The 7,965-nt window shown below is 45.6% G+C and overlaps 1 protein-coding gene across 4 annotated transcripts in view; it reads left to right on the top strand.

Moving 5' to 3' along the window:
• Positions 1-319: 319 nt before the first annotated feature.
• Positions 320-7,965, top strand: part of TSPAN14 (tetraspanin 14) — a 449,587-nt gene continuing 441,941 nt past the window's right edge. For 2 of the 4 annotated variants that reach the window (XM_069610829.1, XM_069610830.1), the window contains exon 1: positions 322-535. The gene's annotated coding sequence lies outside the window, so the exon portion shown is untranslated. Of the gene's footprint in view, positions 536-7,965 lie in introns of all 4 variants that reach the window. The other 2 variants (XM_069610831.1, XM_069610832.1) reach the window with 2 other exon arrangements.

Raw genomic sequence — 7,965 nt, 5'->3', positions numbered from 1 at the left:
GGGTGAGTCAGCCCTTTGCAAGGCGGGTGACACCCGCCAAATGCGGGTGAGTTGAGAGCTATGATATAGGCAAGTAAAGTTCCGTTTTTACGTCGACTTTGCTGTTTTATATTACATTTTCGGAGGTGATTTTTTTTTTAAAGAATGCATAGTGACACAGTAGACGGTAAAAGCAACGTAAATGCATGAATAAAATCGTTTTCTTTAGTGTGGGTGGCCAGACACAATCACTATGTTTAGCCTATTCTTGTTTTAAGTAGGCGGCTCTCGGTTCGGGTTTGTTTCTTTGGCCTGTGGCGCTTGTTTCTTACCCTGGGTGGCTAACGCCCCTCCTTCCTGTGTAGCCCGCGGAAGGAAGGAAGAGGAGAGGGGAGGCCGGAGTCAGAACAGTGGCATGAGTCTAAAACCCATGGAAAACAAATCCTGAGGATTGAGGGCCGGCGGGTAAGCTGGGGTGCAGCATTGGAGCAGGGTCCTGGGAGACAAAGCTGCCTGTGATGATCATCAAATCTCTGACAGCAACACACAAAGCCAGGTAGAGCTTATGAGCCCATGTAACCCCTTATTGTGTGAATTCTGCCCCACCGGTACTTCTGCCTTTCTAACCACTCCCTATCCCCTGCCAGTGGCCTCGGGCTGTTCGCCTCCGCCCAAAGCGTTCCTTTGGGTTTTGTGTTCACCCCCCCATATCTTCTTGCCTGCCCCCATCTCGTATTTCACCCCCTTTTGTGCCCTATTTCTATCTTTTGACAACACGCTGCAAGCCAAGATTCTGTCCCCCTTCTCGGACCGTGCGCTCCCCACTCTGCACCCCTTCCACGACCATGTGCCGCCTCCTTATCTGCCAGCTGCACTACTCGCACCTTGCACTCATGCCAACCACACCCCGGAACTCCCATCTCCCTGTAAAGTAAACCTATGTATGAGATGGGCTGCAATTGTGACAGGTGTGTGGTTAAGGCAATGCTAGAGGGGATACAGTGGTTGGCGGTTATAGAGCGATGGTTGGGAGAGGTCAGTGAGGATATAGACTGGGACAGCTGTTTGGCGCAACCAAGATGAAACGGACCAGGCAGAGGACAACACCATTGAGTTGGATAGTTGCCCCTCACCCCTGTAATTCAGGACTGTTGCTGAAAGTACTCCAGCCCCCTCCACCTCCCCACACTTTCAGAGCGGTCATGAGCAGGACATAATGCAGCGCCTTAACAACACGTTACTTTTGTAATCGGTATTGTGCTTGCATTTTTAGGCCATTAGCGCTGCGATAGGACATTTGCAACTCAAGACACCATACTCCCCTAGTTGTGTAGCAACGTTGTCTCTGCTTACAAGGCCATTAAAGCGAGTAGCGCAATAAAGCTCAACTTTAAAGTCTAGTTTATATCCAGGATGTTTACAAGCGTGACTTGCAAAAAAGTGTACTTTTATGTGGATAGGTAAATGGCCATTGTGCATACAAACAAGTTCACCGTGTCAATTATGCGTATTCTTATTCCACATTTATTTAGTGTGTCAAAGTAAAGCGTGTGAAACGGGAGACTTTTTGGGCGAGCATTGTTTTGCATTCTTGGCCATGCAGTTTTTTTATTCAGTATGTGGAATATAAAGGTATGCTATTCTTTTGGTTTCAAATGTTTCAGGTTACTTTAATAGCCGATTTTTGTATTTGGAAAGAAAAGTTTATAAGACAGCATTATTATAGTCATTGAAAGCACAAACTTAAATAAGTGTACCAAATAGCTCGCAGACCGTTCTTAAATTGCAGAATGTTAAAATACTGGGTTTCTCGCTTTACCCCAAAGTGTGATCCTAATCTCACTGTGACTTAACTTCAAAAAGTGGAGTCCTTAAAAATCCACCCCATTTGAAAGACACGCTCCCTTGAAAAAGGGAGGGTTTAATGATTTTAGGAACAAAAGGGTGTCTTGTCGTGCTCTTCTGTTAATGGTGACGGAGGCCATCGCCAAGAATCACGTTGTTGTAACACTGGCCATTACTAAGTCCCATTTCACTTAATTTGACAGGCAGCTGAACATTCTCACTAGTTAGTCGCTGCACCATAAATTCTACTATGGCGTACTGACTGCAGCATAGCGGGGCTAACCCCTACTCCTTGGCCCCTACATCATATTGGTAACATACATAACATCTCCCACTTGTTTGCCCCAATGATAGAGTCAGAGACATTCTGAAAGTTGGAAACATATATAACATTTCATTGGAAAAGCATATGGTCGCATAATTTGCAATCATCTTATGTGGGCGTCCCCCCCCCCATCCCTGCTCAGGTCCTATGACTGCCTGGCACCAACCATGGTCCTTAGCCGGGTGGCTCCGCCAATCCCTCCTTAAACAAATCCCATGTCCAAAAGCCTGTGAGCCATCTCATACCATTCCGTTCTTGCGAGAACGGCCGCCCTGCCGCCCTGGATTCCACTGCCAGTTCAGTCATTCCTCCAGAGAGTATGCAGCGAATAAGGCCACTGCATCAGTTGTTGAGGAGTCCCAACCGTCCCTAGTGGAATCAGCGCCCGTGTCACCCCATCCTGCCTGAAGCAGCCAGTGGTTGTAGTTCACGGACCAGACCGCAGCGTGCCTCCTTCTCTAGGACCGCCCTCGTAACTTCGCCTGCGACAGAAACATTAGTTAGTACAGTAAATTGTCACCACCATCTCTGAAAAACAATTAGTTAAAAGACATTCATTCAGTGCCACCATCACCTTCTTGCCACACTATAATTCAAGAGACACCTCATTCCTCCATGATAAACCCTTTACCTTCTCCCTGGACCAAACCCTGCTCCCCAATTTACCTGTCGCAGATTTCTCAGCAGCTAGGGTGGGAGGGTGGATGTCGTCGCAGATTTCTCAGCAGCTCGGGTGGGAGGGTGGATGTCGCTGCTGCCAGGGCTGGATGAGAGGACTTGCTCTCTCAGCCCTGGCTATTTAAGCCCCCGGGGGTGCAGGCTGTTTCCGGCCGGACCCCCAAGGGCACCCTGACTGCGCCCTCCCTAGAGGAGGCGAGTCCACGCAGGGGCTGGCCAGAAGGGCGGCCCGCTATGTGAGCTGCGCCTCTAGCCCCCCCCTGCGTGGGCTGGCGCATCTGCTGAGCCAACCTTTATTTCCTACCCTTTCGGTGTAAGTCACTGAAGTAACGTTGCTTGGGCCATTCAGCGTACTGCCCCAAAAGAATGAGTGAAATTCTTTGCTGTGACATTGAGTTTTGGATCTGTTCTTTCATAGTTTATTCGAGCTGTATACCTGCAAGAGGTGAGCTAGGGAACGAATGTAGGGGCGTGGCAAGGTTGCTGTGTGCATATCTAAAAAGATGAGACTCTGTCATGTGTACGTTTTTGAGATATTTTGTGACTTGTCTGGAGCAGTGCTGGTTGTGCGCTCCAGGTTGCTAATATACATATTTTTTTGAGCTTGTCTGTGGTGCCAAACGGGGGCATTTAAGGAGTGCTGAGAGTTGTGGTGGGTTAGTGTGGTGTTTGGGGAAATGTTAGCGTAGCGTATATGCCCCATGTCTCAGAAGATAGTCATTCTGGGACTTGTGGCCCTGAGTTTAAAATGATGGAAATCATGGACTAGAAGTCCCAGAATACACATTTGAAAACTGGGATTTGACTAGAATCTCCCAACTGGAATGGGTCATGTTGTCATATATTGTGGAGACATGTTTCTTCGGGTGGTGAACGTTTAGTTGTGTAACCAGATACATTTTGGTGACTGAGTTTTGTCAAGATTGGTTGTCACTTAAGGGAGGTAGGATGATTAGGTGGCTGTTGTTACAATATCTTGCTCAACCGTTCACACAATAGCAGGGGACAACATTTTTCACATAAAAAATATTAGTTGTTCAGATTTATTTGTTTATATCGATGTAAAGCCTTCTTTCTCCAGATTTTATGCAATCTTCTGGGATGTTAGGCTAAGGGATGCTGTGTCTGGTGACATTAGTCATGGCACAAAATCAGGTTCCACAGTTTTTAGTTTGTTGCCTGGGTTCTCGCATCAGACAGCCCAAAGACAATTCAGAGTAGAAATTAACCAATCCAACCACAGCAATACCATTCTGGTAGGTAACGTTAAAATGTGCATTTTATCTTTAAATCCTACCAGGTGTTGGGCAGTGTCACTGGACTAACGTGCTCTAAATTGTGGAATGTGCTGCTAATTTGACACTAGTACCCAAAAACATTCCTTGGCGACAGTGAGCAGAGGGCCATGTTACGAGTAAGTTTGCTAGATACAATCTCTTAAGGTAGCCCTCTCCCCTCCCATTTGACACGTTTGCCACCCCCAAAGTTTTGGTTTGGTTGCACCCCTGGTGACAGCTAACTTACCCCCCTCCATCCCCAAGCCATCTCCCATCTTCACCTTACAGTGTAACTAGTTCATTAGTCCAACATAAAATCATTTTTGTACTTATTCGTGGGTTGTCGCCTGGTTAGAAACTTCTCCCTTGTCCTTCACTTTACTGTTTGGCATCATTAATTTTTGCATGTACTGTTTCACTACCTACCACGCGTATTACTTTAGCATTGTCATTCCTGTATTTTACATCTACCATTACTTCTTGTCCGACTCCTCTTCTCTCACTAGTTCTGTGGAAGCCTCATCGATCCTCTCTATGGTACTTGTATATCACTCATACAACTCTGCATTGACTATTCCATGGTGTTTCAGAGGGTTCTGAGCGCCTTGTTTCTTTATGCACAAGGAATGCGCCTCCTTTTCTAGTTTTCCACACTTCGCCTTCCTGGCATAACTGAATCCCCACTTGCTGAATGACTGGATTCAGATATTGAGCCAAACCCTTGGGGGCAGATTCTCAAGTTTTTTAGCGCATCTCATCACTTCCTCTAAAAAAAAAAAAAAGGTGCAGTCAATTCCACAAACTGTATCCGAATCTGCGCATCTTAGTTGCACATTCGGTTGTCCCTTTTCACTCGTTTGTGCGAATCGGGGCACGTGTTTGCGCATTTTAAAGACAATCCCTACTTGACAGATGGGGGTGCGAAGAAAACGATTACATCCCTCCCCACAACCGCTGCACCTGTTTGAAATGGGTGCAGACAGGGACTTTTATCACCCTGGCATACATATTTGTTTATTTTGTTTTTAGTGTAAGTTTGCTAGCGTTATGAACTTATTTTGTCCCACTTGCATTACTATCCCTTAAGCAGGGATAGAAATGTTTTTTTTTTTGTTCATTGACGGGACCTTTAAGGGCTCGTCACAGTGAAATACGCTGCTAGCACCTGCTGGGAGCTTGTAATACATTAGTGCCATAAGCACTCTTTCAACGCTGATTCATTTGCACTGCAGCCCAGCCTGCTTGAAATTAACTGGTACCTTTTTGAGAAGTGACACGCCGCTTTTCCAAAAAGGAGGCATCTAAAAAAATAACTTACTTTGCGCTTTTTTAGATGCCCCATTTTTTGAAAACTTTCCTCTTAATATTTAATACTGCTGTATTCCCCCGCTTGCATAGTTGCATCCCATTTCTGCAGTCCTCCTTGACTTGCTGAATTTAGTTAAACTTCTTTTAAAAAACATTAAACTTTCGGGTTTTCTTAAACTGAGAGCATCCCAAATATTGCCCTATGTCCCATTGGTACGTTTCTTATTGTCAAAGTCAAGTTTGACTTTTCCTTGATCTTTCCTTTTTTCTCCTCTATGATACTTTCAAACGATTGATATTGTTAAGGGAAACCACACCATGCTAGATCAACAAACAACAAAAGATTCTGAGAAGAGACCCACAATGAAGTACCCACAAAGTGCTGTGGGCACTTGCAACAAAATGTACGCAAGAGTGGATATTGTCATTGTTGTGGGTCAAGGAACCCTGAAACGAAGAGGGAATGTATCTGTCCTTGGGCAAGGAATGTCAGTCATGGCCATTTCATAATGGTCTCTGGTCAAAGAACAACTTTTAAGGGCACAAATGCTTGGCATTGGACCAAGAGGAAGAAGGCGCGCAGAAACTGCGATCTTGGCAAGGACACAAGATGGCAATATTGCAATGTCCGCATTCCAGAAAACCATGTCAGAGGAGCCTGCAAAGATTTGAAGAGCACTAACCATCCATGGCTTGTTTTCTCCTAACTTTCCTACCTGCTCATTATTTGGTTCTGGTTACTGTTGTATTTTTTATGTAGTCTGAACCAGTGCTTGAAATGGAAAAATGCAGGCACTACTCATGAGTACCTGCTTACCGTTGAGGAGTTCTAGTGATATGGGCTTCCTGCTGAGAAGTGCTGATATTATGTCCTTAAAAAAAAGAAGTGCAGGTACTCGGGACCGTCAAGTACCTGCCCGTTTAAGTACTGCTGTGAACCCATAGCGTTTCCTGGTCTGCTCCCTACCACACCCATGTCTTTTTCTACTGGCCATTGAATACAATGTATTATAGTGGGCCACTGCCCCGTTCAGTGGTGGATGGTAAACTGAGTTTTCTGCATTACTCTTCTAACACTTTTTGGAAAAAGTTTGCAGGCCCTCGCTCAAATTGCACTATATTATTTTGGCGAAACCATCTATTGTGTAAACTCTTGACAAAATATAGATTACCTCGTTCGAAGGTGTACAAGCTACCCATAATCAGTTCAACCAAAATGTTCTATTGCTCATTCCACTGTTCTTCTGTTACTTCAATGGGTTGTTGCAACAGAGGCACATGCATTTGCAAAGACCTTATTTGTCTTAGACGCCACATAAACCTCTATACATTGTTCAACTTTGCTGTCCATACATTGCAACCAATACTTAAATATAATTTTGCCTTTTATTCAGAGTGCCACCTTTTATTCAGTGTGCAAAGCATTTCTTTTTGACACTGAGGTGTAGACAGGGTAGGGTCTGAGCGGGCAAGTCCCAACCAAAATCTGTAAATGGCCACTCAGCAACGCGGTGTGGGCATGTACAGATGCTAATGTCACTGCGGTGAACCCAACTGAATTAGCTTCAGACCCCACTTGTTAAGACGATCCTAGTTACGCCTCTCAGGATTTTAAGATAGCAAGGCTTTTCCACTTATGGTGTGCATTGAAAATATTTGGAGTACAAACGGACCACCGTTAACAAAAGTGGTGTTTAAAATGGCCGCTGCTTTCCTGTAAGGCCCAGGTGCATGGATCAAAATTAGGATTGGTTTACCAGGAGCAAAAAGCCGCTCCTGGTTATCATTTATCATCCGTTGGGCAGAAGCTACCTCTGGGTAACCAAGAGCTAGTACATGTTGCGCAGCAAATGTTTGTGTGCACGATGCAAACTCTAAATCCTTGTCTATTATATATTCCCCAAAGTGTCCCTTGAATAGCCTTAATTCTCTTGTATATACATTCCCAAACCTACATAGTAAATGTCACATAGCTATGTTTGTATCGCACTACTTTCCTGGGGAGTCAGTCGCAAGTAGATCCTGGTAGCTATTGGTTTCAAGCTTCTCTCATCTCTGAATGCCTAACTGCCATTCAGGGCTGGTGTGCCGCCAACGATCTCTGGCTGAATGCCAGCAAGACAGAGATCCTCCTCATCGGCACACCTTCACCCTCTTTCCCCTCACTCTCTGCCCGGCCTCCCTTGGCCCTCCTCCTACCCCCACCTGCGAGGCTAAGAACCTCGGGTCATCTTTGGTTCCACGCTTTCCTTCTCCGGCCACATCTCTGATGTCTCTAAAGTCAAACTTCCTATTGCACCTCCTCAGAGGTACTCTGCCTTTCCTCTCCTTCCGCCAGAAGCTCACTGTCTCCCGAGGCCTGGTTCTCTCTAGGTTGGACTATTGTAACAGCCTCCCTCTTTCTAAATCTACCTGCCTCTACTCTCCGCCCTTTACAACTCATCCAGAATAGGGCTGCGAGACTTGTCCTTGGCCTCAAGCCCTGGGATTGTATCCCTCCAGCCCTGAAATCTCTCCACTGGCTTCCAGTGGATGCAAGGATTACATTCAAAA

The sequence above is a fragment of the Ambystoma mexicanum genome, chromosome 8 (genome assembly GCF_040938575.1).
Source record: "Ambystoma mexicanum isolate Mex_15411 chromosome 8, UKY_AmexF1_1, whole genome shotgun sequence".
NCBI lineage: Eukaryota > Metazoa > Chordata > Amphibia > Caudata > Ambystomatidae > Ambystoma > Ambystoma mexicanum.
This window is presented reverse-complemented; position numbering and strand designations above follow the sequence as displayed.